The sequence below is a fragment of the Camelina sativa genome, chromosome 4 (assembly GCF_000633955.1).
Source record: "Camelina sativa cultivar DH55 chromosome 4, Cs, whole genome shotgun sequence".
Lineage (NCBI taxonomy): Eukaryota > Viridiplantae > Streptophyta > Magnoliopsida > Brassicales > Brassicaceae > Camelina > Camelina sativa.
The window spans coordinates 12,385,841-12,399,086 of record NC_025688.1 but is presented as its reverse complement, the minus strand read 5'-3'; the positions used below and the strand labels follow the sequence as shown (position 1 = coordinate 12,399,086).

Here is a 13,246-nt window from a genome sequence, read left to right as displayed (position 1 = left end):
TATATTTTATTATGTTTTTAAAATATTATAAACCAAGTAAGGATTTTGGTTTCAGAAGTTTCTAAACGCGTGGATCTAAAACCAAATAAGTATATGGATAAAATTGTCAATAATTGGGTGCATGTGTTGACTATGCTGGTAATCATGAATTTCACAAATTTTATGAGAAAAGAAATGATTTTGTTCTTGGAGTTTGATGGGTTAACAAGTTGTGTGGTAGTCTAAAAAAAGGTTGTTCAGTGGAAGAATGTGAAGAAGTTGACGAGGAAGAAGAAGAAAAAGAGTATAACGAAGAACCAAACGGTAAAAGTAACGATGACATTTAACACAAAATTTGACAATGAAAATGACAATAAAGAATTTGAAGAATAAGAAAACATTGAATAAAAAACACGAATACATAGGTGGTAGTGATCAATTAAATATGAAAACGAGTTAAATTCATGATTATAAAATTGTTTCGTTTTTCTGGTGGTCAAAGAAATTGGTTTAGGATATGTGAGGTCATCAGTTTGATTTGTCTCGCCTAGACGTCAAGTTAAATTTATGATTTTTTTTTATCATATTTGATTTTATAACACAACTGATTTTTATATTTTAAAAAATTGTGTATCTGAAATTTAATTATTTTCCTTAGTACTAATTTTAATTTTTTTATGAGATAATATTTTATTACCGTAATCAATCATATATAATTTTTCTCAAAATATATACGTGTGGGTTCAAAACCTAGTCTTTATAATAATTTTTTTCTTTAATTTAAATGAAAAAGTAAGTTGTGTCTAATAGTCATAAAATGGGAAGTCCATGTGGAGATTGTACTCCAAATCAAAAGCATTTTATTTCTAGGTTATGAATTTTAATTAGATTTGCAATTTTTAGGTTCGATATCGAGTTCAATTGCATGTTTGACCTCTATTTAGGTTCAATTTCATGTTATGGTTTATAAATATGAGTATCATTCGCATGTTAGGTTTGATTTTTTCATGTTTGATTTTGGTTCTATTTTCATAATTAAGGATTACATTTAAGATTTAGGGCTGAGGGTTTTACGGTATAGGATTTCTAATATCTTTAACCATCTTGTAGACTTTTATGACCTTTTGCATACTGTTGTCAGACTTAACGATTTTTTGTTAAATTTTTCCTTGCTTCACTTGGTTTACATATTATGTCTTCCATTTCAAATTTTATAATATTTAATTTTTTTTATTATCATGTATATTTGAAATCCTACACCGTAAAACCCTCAGCCCTAAATCCTAAATGTAATCTTAATTATCATGCATGTATATGCAATCTTTATGTGTAAAGTGTTACAATGTTATTCTAACCTACTTTATGTACGCCAATGGTTGTAATATTTTATCATTGGGTGACTTATATAAGAGTCTTAACCCAGTGTTGACCCGACGTATATGCCAAGTATTGTTTTGGTTTAGGTTTCGTAAATTTGGCAGACTTAAAAAAACACATACGATCGACAAACTGTTTACGATGCCTATGATAAATTGCTGGCAGATCTGAGTAAAAAATAGTTCGGAGGAGTAACTATTAGATTGCGGCTTGGAGAACCAAAAAATTTCTTAATGATTTGCATTTGACGAAATAGCTGACATACGAGGAGCTAAATTCAACCACGTCAATTAGAGGACTAAAACCCGTCCATGACAGGAGGATAGACCAACAAAGTTCCATCAGTTCAAACATTAACCCTTCTTGCATGTTATGGCTAGGTAATATAATTCGTAATTATGTATTTATTTTCATATGAAAAATTCATTTTAAGAATGAAATAAAATCATCACAGTTTGCGAGAAACTTCGATTTTTCTTATAGCAATACATTTTCGACCTTTTGGCATGTGCAAGTGGAACAGTCTAACATGGCCAAATAATTATATATTTATATATACTCTTAATAAATAAATTGAATATGGCTTGAAAATATATTATAGGACACGCCTCTGTCCATTTTAGAATGATTTTTGCTCAATGAAAAATTAGATTACTTAGTACCAAACTCATTCGACACATGTGTAAAGAGATTAATAAGAAGGATTTTAATTTGCGTTGAAACGAGTTTATGATACTTATAACTAATGGTAAAGGTCTTATTAGTACGAAGGAGAAACGTTGATCTGGTGAATGATGTTATTATGACATCAAAAACTAAACAAATTTATAATAATGCTGTGATCTGTACGGAATTATATAGCAGTTAAGGACTTCGTTTTTATATGTCAAATAGATTATCATAATGTAAAGTACTCAAATAGATTATCATAATGTACAGTACGCCTATCAGAAACCACGATAAGCTAGTATCAACTACTTTTTTGTTGGACAACCACACGTTGATAATTACGTGAACTTGCCGTAATCCTTGCGTCGCTTTTTCAAAGTGCGTTCTCTTCGAATATTTGCAAAAGGATCCTGTTTATAACGGCCTTCTTAACCTTAACCCTACTTTTGATACAAAACTAGATTGAGCATATTTTTGTTGGTATTGTTATTGAACCACTGGACATCTATGATTTGTCGAGATACAAATGTATCAGTATCGACGAAGAATTTAAACAGTACCTAAACAAGATATGTCAGTCCATTTTATTAAAAGAGAGGCTACGACAAGGGCCTCCTCCGTTGGTTTGAGTCAAGATCTTAGTTTTTAAATCATAGTTTTTCATTCTATTTTCAGCTAAACGTTGTACTAGTTTTACAAACGATATTTTTTCTTTAAATCAAAAGAAAAGAAAAACAAGATATGATCCCATCAAAGATAAAGATACTTTGTGAGATGATAGTCCATGCTAACACACAACAGTACATTAGAAGCTTGGTTTGTCGTGGGTGATTTAAGTGAGACAGGTCAGATTTGATTCTGCATGTAGGTATGTTTCTTAGCTCTTAGAACATATCTTCTTTATTCTAAAATTTTTGATGGAAATATAGAATTTGTATACGTCCGTTATGTTAATATTCTTTAGCCCTTGTATGGACGGCTGTATTTGCAATACATGTGGATCATGAACTGTAGTTTTTATAAATTAACATTGTCCAAAACTCTTATAATCACTCTCAGGATCCGAGAAAGGAAAGAATCTGTAATTGTTCTGCTCTGTGGCACCAGTGGCTGTGGCAAAATCTACTTTGTCCGCGTTGCTGGTAATCCCCTCGTTTTATATGCTTTAGACTGACAATAAGAAACTCTTCTCAATTCCTAAAACTCCCAAAAGTTTCCTTTTTTGGTTTAATTGATTTTTCAAAAGCAAAAGAGTTAACGAAAAGATTCTGCTTGCATAAGGACAAGTAAAACACCACTGTAAAAGAAAAGGAAGTAGGCTCAACACATGATAACTTGTCCAACACAAAAAGTCAAGAAGACAAAAAAAAAAGCCAAAAACGAACAATAGATGCGCTGCTTCACTAACCATTACGAATTAACTAACTTTTCTATCACATATATTAATAGTGTCTATATGGTACAATATGTTCCTACTCAGGGTAGCTGATTGGGGATTACGACTGTGGTATCAACTGACTCTATAAGGCATATGATGAGGAGCTTTGCTGATGAGTACCAAAATCCTTTGTTGTGGGCTCCAACATACCATGCTGGAGAGTACCTTGACCCTGTGGCAGTTGCTGAGTCAAAATCCAAAAGAAGAGCAAAGAAGTTGAATGGCTCTCGAGGTCTAAACTCAAGCCCCACTGAGTTGTTAAGTCATAAGAAAATGGTTATAGAAGGATATAAAGCACAAAGTGAGATGGTGATTGACAGTCTGGATAGGCTCATTACCACATGGGAAGAGAGGAAAGAGTCAGTAGTCGTTGAAGGAGTCCACTTAAGCCTTAACTTTGTGGTACTTAGTCTTATGTGTCTCATCATTAGTCATTACACACATTGTGATTTAAAAGCTACCATAAGTCTTTGTAATCTTACTTTTTCTTTATTTTCCTTTTTGTAGATGGGACTGATGAAAAAGCACCCTTCGATTGTTCCCTTTATGGTATACATCGCCAACGAGGAGAAGCACTTGAAACGGTTTGCAGTCCGAGCCAAGTACATGACATTGGACCCAGCAAAGAATAAGTATGTAAAATATATAGTAACATTAGAACAATACAAAAATATATTCGTAAACGAGCTGACAAACATCTAGTCCCAAAGATAAACAATACAAAGGTGGATAAGAGCGTGGCTACAATTCACGCGACAGTCTTCAGTTGCATGCGTAGACGCAGAACAGGGAAAAAGCTTTATGGTACAACCACAAACACTGTTGCTCTTATCGACAAAGAACACAAGAATCAATGTGCAGCCAATTCATTAAGTTCCAAGGGAATGTTGCAGCTGATCCAAAGACAAGGTTCCTCTATTGCATTTAATGGCTCTTTTGAGTATTGATGGTACTGTAGAGAAAACTTGGCATGTTAATTCCATTGATAAGATCTAGGAGCCCATCTTTGGTACTGATATAGATAATAGCATGGAGCACCCGCAAAAAAGTGAACCAGTGAATCTTCAGTTCGGTCTCTTTGGGATCAGTGCTTGGCCTAGTGATGGCACAACTAGTCACGTCAAGAGTGTAGATGAGTGTGAGTCAAGAGCTTATTACTGAAATAAGAAGCTACAATGAGGTATATTTTCAAAAATCAATGTATAAAAATAAAAGAATCTTTCATAGAACGTTTTTTAATCCTTTATGTTTCTAATTCTATGCAGCTTAAAGAGGAGCATTCGGTACATGGGAGCGATGAAGATGAAGAAGTCTATGATGAAGATCTCAGTGATAACAATGACGAATGTAACCGTGAAGAGGTAACCAAAATCTTGATTCGTTGGGAGGAGGTAAAATGCCATTTCTTTGTTTTTAGTGTTAGTACCCTTACATGTAATCTTAACACAGGTTGGATCAGTGGATGAGGAATCCATAAAGTCAGATGACGAGTAACATATTACTGGACTAACCCAACAAAGATTGGCAGATACACCAAAAACCTCGATCTCTTCTTCAGGACAGTGAATTAGCCATTGACTAAATCTCTTGAGCTAACGAGTGTGTACAAGAACAAAATGGTCGTACGTAGCCGCGTCAAATAAAACATATCAGGAAACGTTCACTTAGCATTCCGGCTATTGGGGAATATAATTGAACCATATTCAACTGATGTTTCGATATTTTTGTTGTAGTATTTATGCATGAATTATTGGTCAATTACTGTGATATAGTATAATGTTTTTTAGTCCAACATCTAAATCACATAAAAAAAAATACGGTTTTATTCTTGCGCCACTTGGGATGTTCATCGCCATATGTGGAAGCACCGTCTCTAGTTCACCCTGATCAACACTCACCACATTCTTAGAATCAAGCATTTCAATCTCCCCTACATACCTATCAATCACTTTCTTCACAACACCTTTTTCCTTGTAGTACCCTTTCTTCATCACCTTCACAATGATTCCTTCGAACAACCACTCATCTCTACGAATCATCCTCTCCAAAGAGTCCCCGCTTCTCTTCCTCTTTCCATCTCTCTCATTCTCCTCATCCTCAAACATGTTTTTCACTCTCTCTTTACCCGTAGCAACCTGTTTAACCCCTCCGCCAAGAGCAAACCCAACCATAACTCCACTCTTCAACTTCATTAATTCTTCATCCTTCTTCTTATCATCATCTTTACCACCTCCAGCATTAGATTTCTCAGCAGCTCTCTCAATCTGCTTCTGAATCTCCTTCTCTTGTTTCTCCTCCTCAGCTAAATCACTCTTAACTCTCATGTTCTTTAACCTCTCCTTAAACATAGTCTCTGAGTCTCTATCAATATAAGTAATGAACCAACCTTTAGGACTCTCTTCAACCTTGCACTTACCCGTCTTTCCAAGATACTTGATGAACTCAGTCAACGTCGCTCACTTCGTGGAATTCATATGAACATGATGTCTATCGTTAATATACTCATTGTAGACAACAGTGGCGGCGATACGAGAGAAACGGTGGCTCCGTCGCATCAGATCGAGAAACGTCTGCTCGAATTCTTCAGAGTAACCATCGACGACACGAGTTGGATTCTGCCCAAAGACTTGCATCTGCCTCTGGTGAGACTCGCTCATATAATGACACTTGAACCCGTTCTCGTCTCGGCATTGTTTCTGACACATCTGACAATACCATCGAAGCTTTTGAAGACCTTTTGGCTTTTGCATTATCCTTCGGGGTTAAACGTTCTTTCTTACCCATCGATTCGTCCAACAAAAGTACCGTCTTTTGAGAATTGAAAATCAAGGGTTTCAGGTAACCCAATTGATAAGCGAGACCTAAATAAATTAGCCCAGAATGCCACTTTCTATTTTTCTTTTAGCATTTTTTTTAAAGTACAATTCGTCAATTCCTAAACAAAATTTCCTTGTTCATTTGTGTGTAAAGGGTAAAGCGGAAGTTATCAATTTGCATGAAATATATTAGAATGAAAATTTTTATAAAATAGAGAGTTTGAAATTGTGAGTTATCAATCATTTTACAAAATAATCGATCCTCATAAGAATAACATATAAATAAAAATAATTACAATAACAAAGTTGAAGTAATGGTGATGTTTTTGAAGAAATTAATTTTTTGTTTAGTGAGAAAATATGACATAGTCTATTTGTTTATACTTTATACACAGAAATGAGTATTTACTATTCTTTCTCTGTTAGGATTAATAGTTTATTCTATAGTTTTCATAATTTTGGTATTATATTAAATGTTGTATTTTTCTTGTAATTATCTTCCTTTTTTTGTAATTATCCTCCGACGTTTATTTTAATTGTTACTTCAGATGGTGACTACCTTCGACTGTTAAATAATTTATATCTAACTGAAATTTTATCTAAAGAATGCTTTGTACATTTTCTCTGCACGAATGGTGGGACTAGATTCAGGGTTGTAAAGATTCCCCTAAAGTCAATCATGTTAGATTATGGGCTACTTACCTTACGAAATTCAAAAATCAAAAGGTAATTTTGATATTCAAGACTCTAGATAAGGTTTAGAGTTTTTCACTCTAGCACTATGTCGATATTTCTCTATTACTCTTCCAATTTAAGTGTGCATTTTTCTTCATGATTTAGTTTTTCTACAATGTTATGTTTTACTTCTCCAATTTTGAAGTGTCAAAATTGTTTAAGTAGTATGTCTTCAATGTTGAACATCAAAACTTAGCCTATGCCTACATCTCACAAATTGGAGATTATAATCCTAGAGTATTTTGTTTAGAGAGTACACGAAGGCGAGGTTGGAATCTATAAGGTTGCAATAAACTTCTCTATAATTTTTGTTTGTTCTTGAATCATAGTGCCATTAGTAATAGAAAATATTTTTATCAATATTAAAATAATATCTGATTGAATAAAGATGATTTAATTTAAAAGAAGAGGATACTTTGAAAATTGTTGGATCAGTGGATAAGAAATCGAGAAGGTCAGATTACGAGTACAGTGGTTCGTGAAAGGAATACAAAATTTACATACTGGAAAAGAACCACAATAAAAAACGAGGCTACAAAGCCCAACAAAGACTAACAGATACGCTATAAAAGCTCTCCATCTTTTCCTCAAGATAGTGAATTAACTAAATCTTTTGAACTTGCGAGTAAAGTATCAATTACAAAATCGTAGTAGCCGCCTCAGATAAAACATACTAAAACATTCACTTGGTATTCCGGCTATTGGGAAATATGGTTCAAAATGATCATAGATGACCAGATTTTGGCTAACCAAACTGATACAGTTCTCTTGAGTGCCCCATGACCTCTTAGTAGATTTAGGAGTTATCGTTTCTAATCAGCTAAGATATAAAGTTCAATCAATTAATTTCTGTTTGTTTGGTCTTTTTACCCATTATTATATTGTCAGCGTATACCGTATTTAACATAGCAAGTTAATTAGCAAATAGACGAAGGGTTGGTAATATTATTGTTCTACATATACTTTTATACTTAGAGTTGAAAATATGGGCGATTAGAAAAAAAGAGAAACAGCGTCAGCTTGAGACCGGAAGAGATCGATATTACAACTACTTGGTTTTTGAAAAGTAGGAGATGATAATGATGAATGATCTGTACGGTCTGCTGGATAATAAAGTAAGGATCGGTAGATATGACTATATAATAGGACCAAGTGGTTATCTTATTATTGTATTGATAATTTGATATGTACTTACTTGTCCCGCTTATCTTACGCGTTTCGAAGTCAACGAACGTGCTTTGATTGATCCACTTATCGCGTTGTCCGTATAAACTCCTTTGTTTATTAAAGCCACGGTGCCTGCATAAAGGTTTTTATATAATTGAGTCAGAAGAGGAAGAAAAGAAAGGTTTTTTACTTAGTTTGGATCTTGCTTTTGTTATGTATAATGCTTTAGAAAATTGGGGAGAAACAAGGGACTTCTTATTGAATCAACCAAAGGTCAAAATATAAATTTTCGTTGTTGAAGTGTCAAAATACATAAATGTATTGCTCAATAATTATTAAAAAAAACATTATTAGTTATACACAATTTTAAAGTTAGAGAAAAGACAGCTATAATATTTTCTTTTGTTCAATAGCTATCACAATTTTACTATAACTTCAAAGTCTTAAACTATATTTTGTGCCGAAAATAGTTAATGTACGTGATTGATGGTGACGCTATGGAAACCACTCGATCGACGGAAAGATTTATAGAGATATCTTGAATATCGGACACGATTCTTTGGTAAAATGTATCGATCAAATGTACATAAATGTTATAATAACGGTTAGAATTAGATAGATAATATAGTACAATTACAAGTTGTCTACTCCATTTAAGTCATAAGTAACCAAGTTTATATATGTATTATACTAGTAATCTCCAGTGTGTTTGTAATATATGCATACGACATGGCAACAACGACCGAAAATTAATAACTCACATAACGCGACAGAGTAGGCAAGTGGGTGTTATTGTAAACTAGTAATTAGTTTCGATATGTATCATGGGAAGTATTTTTCATTTTGACAATTAGTAAATGACTAATGTTTGTTGAAAAGTGGAAACCCATAAAGTTTTAGTATTTTTTGGTGATTTTATTTATACTTTAGAAATGTCTAGAAAGAAATGGTAAATTATATCTTTTTTTATTTTTTTTCTTTGTCATAAAAGGTTTTTAGTTAAAAGCAAGTAACCATTACTATTGTAATTCCGACAAAATTTTGTCATCGGAAAAATCTTCCAAATCCGACGAAGCAAGCTATGCCATTTAAATCATATCGTATGATAATTAACAAGATTCTAGTCATTTAAAAACTAACAAACATGGTCGAGTAAGAGAAAGGAGAAAGACTTGAATGTATATTCTCTAGGGACGTTACTAGTTGAAAAGTCCACGACCTATTCTACACGTTTTCCTCGCCCTCCAACTGTAATCTATTGGTCTTGGATTTTTGGGTTAGTTTTAGAGGCCTTTTCCACACGGGACCTCGAGCCAAATTCTTTCTTGTCATGCATGGTTTCTGGATCCAAAGATGACTCTCTTATCCCTATTCTATTAATTTAGCACCCTCATCATCTACTTTTTCATTCTCCACAATGCACACATCAAACTTATCTGACACATGTTTGAGAGCTTCCAAAGCAAAGAAACTAAGAAGGGTAAGAATCAGTTACCACAAGGACATCATGTAAATTTTATACAATGGTAGCAACATTTTTCATCCTTTACGAATGCAAATTATATTTGAGCAGACTCTTCAACGAATAAGAGAGTAGTCTCGGATGAGACATCAGTTTCTATTGGAGCATTTTTTGTGAAAGCTATATGGCGCGTTGAGTAAGAGACTCAGTGATAAGAATATTGTGAACCTCGTATCATCGGCTCAGTTGTAGAGGGAAATAATAGGAGATAAGATGCAGGTTTTACAATATCTTGGGTGAGGATTTTTTTTTTTTTTTGAGCTTAGGTGCTCTATAGGAAGAGCTGGTGGTACACATGCATGCATGTTTGATGTTTCCATTCCATTGTTCAGTATTATCGAGAAATTCACCAAACTTTTAGTGCGTTAGTACCTCTAGGTAAATTAGATTGTATATGAATATGAATATATTCATATATATATATATGTACTTTTTTTTTTGGGCAAAAACATATGTATATATATACGTGTTTACATATTTTCGTCATATATCTGAACTCTAGCGATTGTTATCATATTCTTTCATTGTAAAAAACGTTTGGTATAGACGTACGTAGATGCATGCAATTATAGAGCTGCGCTTGACTGAACCCTTTTCATTATGTTTGTTACTTTTTTTTTGGGTTAAATGTTAATTGCACACTCTTTTCATTCTTAGTTATTAAATGCTTTCAGTTATTTTTGTGTTCAAAACTTTCTAGGTGTAATTATTTCTTCAGTTCTTTTTAAATAACTAATAAATTATGGATTTAGATCTGTACGTCTTCTTAGATCAAGAATCCAAACATTCTATATGATTTTCTCTCAAATGTCATTCGATGATCTGTAAGCTTTGCCTAAGAGTCTTTATCAGTCGAGCTAACACTTAATTTAAGTTCAGTTTACCTCTTATAATTTGTTTAATTTGCAAAAGTTATGGGAAGAAAGTAAATAATGTGAGTAGTAGACTGGTAGTATTAAACTATATACCATGGTAAGATTAATACAATCACTACAACTATAATAACAGGTTTACGATTTAAAATTTTTAATTTTAGATATGTGTAAAACCGCAAACATATGATATGAGTAGTAAAATTGATTAATAAATTAGTTGAGTTATCATCCAATTAGGACACGTACATGTGAGTGCTTTAATTGTGATTTGTGACCCATATGCCAAATTGCCATACAAAATTAAAATCTACGTAGTCACTAAACAATTCCAATTGTTGTACTCCTATATACAGTATAACCGCTGAGCAAAGTTAAATTTTACACTTTTAAAGGAGTTAGTTATTAATGAATGGCGAAACACGTACAGTTGATATTCTTTCTGTCCCATTTTAAAAGATAATCCGATTATCATAATCGTATCGTATATTTTTGCATAGATGAATAACTCATTTTATTTTTTGATTTTTCTAAACGCAATAATCATTTACTATCTAATTCAACCAATGATAAAAGATTAAAAAAACTAATGAATTTATACTGAAAACATTATTTAATTTTACACATTTCATTATCTAAAATATCACTTTATATATACAAGAAAATATTATTGTAACGTTCTGGCCGTCACTTTGTTTAGTGGGTTCCATTTCTCGGTTTATCAGTCCATCTTGTTTAGTGAGCCTGACGTTTATTTTCGGTATGTGGGTGCATCCATATCTGGCGGCTGGTTTGTTATGTATGGAAGGCTTTAAAGACTTGTTTGATGTCTTACAAATCACTACATGATATTTTTATGTGTTTTGTCCTCACTCGCACAGTTCCGGCAATTACTTCTTACAAAGTCACCTATTGTGAAACTATTTCTGCTTAAGCATGTTTAACTCTGTAGTTTTCTCAAGACCCTTAACCAAAAAGATAAATGCATTTTGGTGTACTAGGTGGCCAAATCAATTCTTTTAAACCTATCTACAAGGCTGGGTGTTATAATTGACTCCCACTAAAAGATCGCAACGTCATTGTTCCACACCAAGACCGTCATCCCCAACGGTGCTAGCCCTCTCGACTCCACACTCGTCTAGGTTTGACTCTGATACCACTTGTAACACTCCAACCGTCACCTTGTTTAATGGTCCCATGTCCATTCATGTCCTATGGGCCCACTTTATTTAGTGGTCTCCACGTCCACTCTTGGTCTGAGTGTCCATCTATATTTGATGGCTGGTTTGCTATGTCTGGAAGGATTTAAAAACTTATTTACCATCCCTACAAATTACCACATAATTTTTTTCTTTGTTTTGTTCTCAATCGCATAATTTCGACAATTATTTTTCAGAAGATCACATATCCTAAAATTATTTCAGCTCAAATACACTTAATTTTTGAATTCTTTTAGAACCTTTAACCAAAAAATAATTGCATTTTGATGATATAAATTGTCAAATCAATTTTTTTAAACTTTTTCGTACTCGTATATCACAATTACTATGTTGACAATAATCATGTTTGTTTCGTAATGGAAAATTACTACCGTAGTAAACATGTGTTAAGTTAGTATTAATGTATTATTCAACTTATGGATTTGCGTAAGAATTTTAAAGTAAACGATGGTTAATTACTATCATACAGAAACGACACTATATATAATCTATCACATAGTTTGCTTATATATGTATAGTAATTTTTTTTCGTACGGTATACCATTCGTTAATCATACAATATCTCACGTCACTAGAGATAAATTCAAAATTTGGGTATAAAATGACAATTGATTTTGAAACATAAATCTACAAGATGCCACTTTTTATGTCATCATATACAGTAGCAGCATAATTTAAGCTTTATTGACTTTAAATGAGTGTGTGATTAGTTTAGACCTCCATGACCCATGATGGACCAACAAACTTGAATACAAACAATTACTAATCACGTATTCTTCAGTATGTTAAACTAAGCAAGTCGTACTCGTACGTTAAGAATGGACTAAAAAATCATTGCAATATATATATCAAAACTGATCATTGCAATATATTTTGCGATATGATAATTTTCAGTTTTCTTTTCTAGCAATCAGTTTAAAAATATATTTTTATTTGCTCAATGATTTGTTGTTGTATTAGTTAGCAGCAAACTCATTTCCACATACTTTGCAATTCACCACAAAAAGTGGTGAAAGAGGCTGTAATATTTCTTACTAAACAATATGTTTTGATACGTCTTCAAATAAAATGAACTCTTTCCGTAGACATAAGTACATAGTTATAGCTGGCAAGAAGAAGAAGAGACGTAAATGAGATGTGTACTAATATTTCAGATGTGTTGAATGATGAGGATCATAGTCAGAGGCCCGTACATCTTCCACGCCATGTCCCCATCAGCACGAATATAAAAAGTTGTGATCTGTACGGTATTAAATAGTAGTCGTAAAGGACGACTTTTTTGTATATTATAAGTCAAATAAACTATCATAATGTTGTAAAAGTACGCCTATCAGAGAAACCACGATAAGCATCAACAACTTTTGAACAACCCCACGTTGACAATTACGTGAAACTTGCCGTAATCCAAGCGGCGCCTTTGAAAATAAATTCTATTGGAATATTTACAAAAT

The 13,246-nt window shown here is 33.0% G+C and overlaps 2 pseudogenes; one reads left to right on the top strand and one right to left on the bottom strand.

The window, feature by feature from the left end:
• LOC104783780 lies at nucleotides 3,557-4,624 on the top strand (annotated as a pseudogene).
• Nucleotides 5,218-6,247, bottom strand: LOC104783778 (annotated as a pseudogene).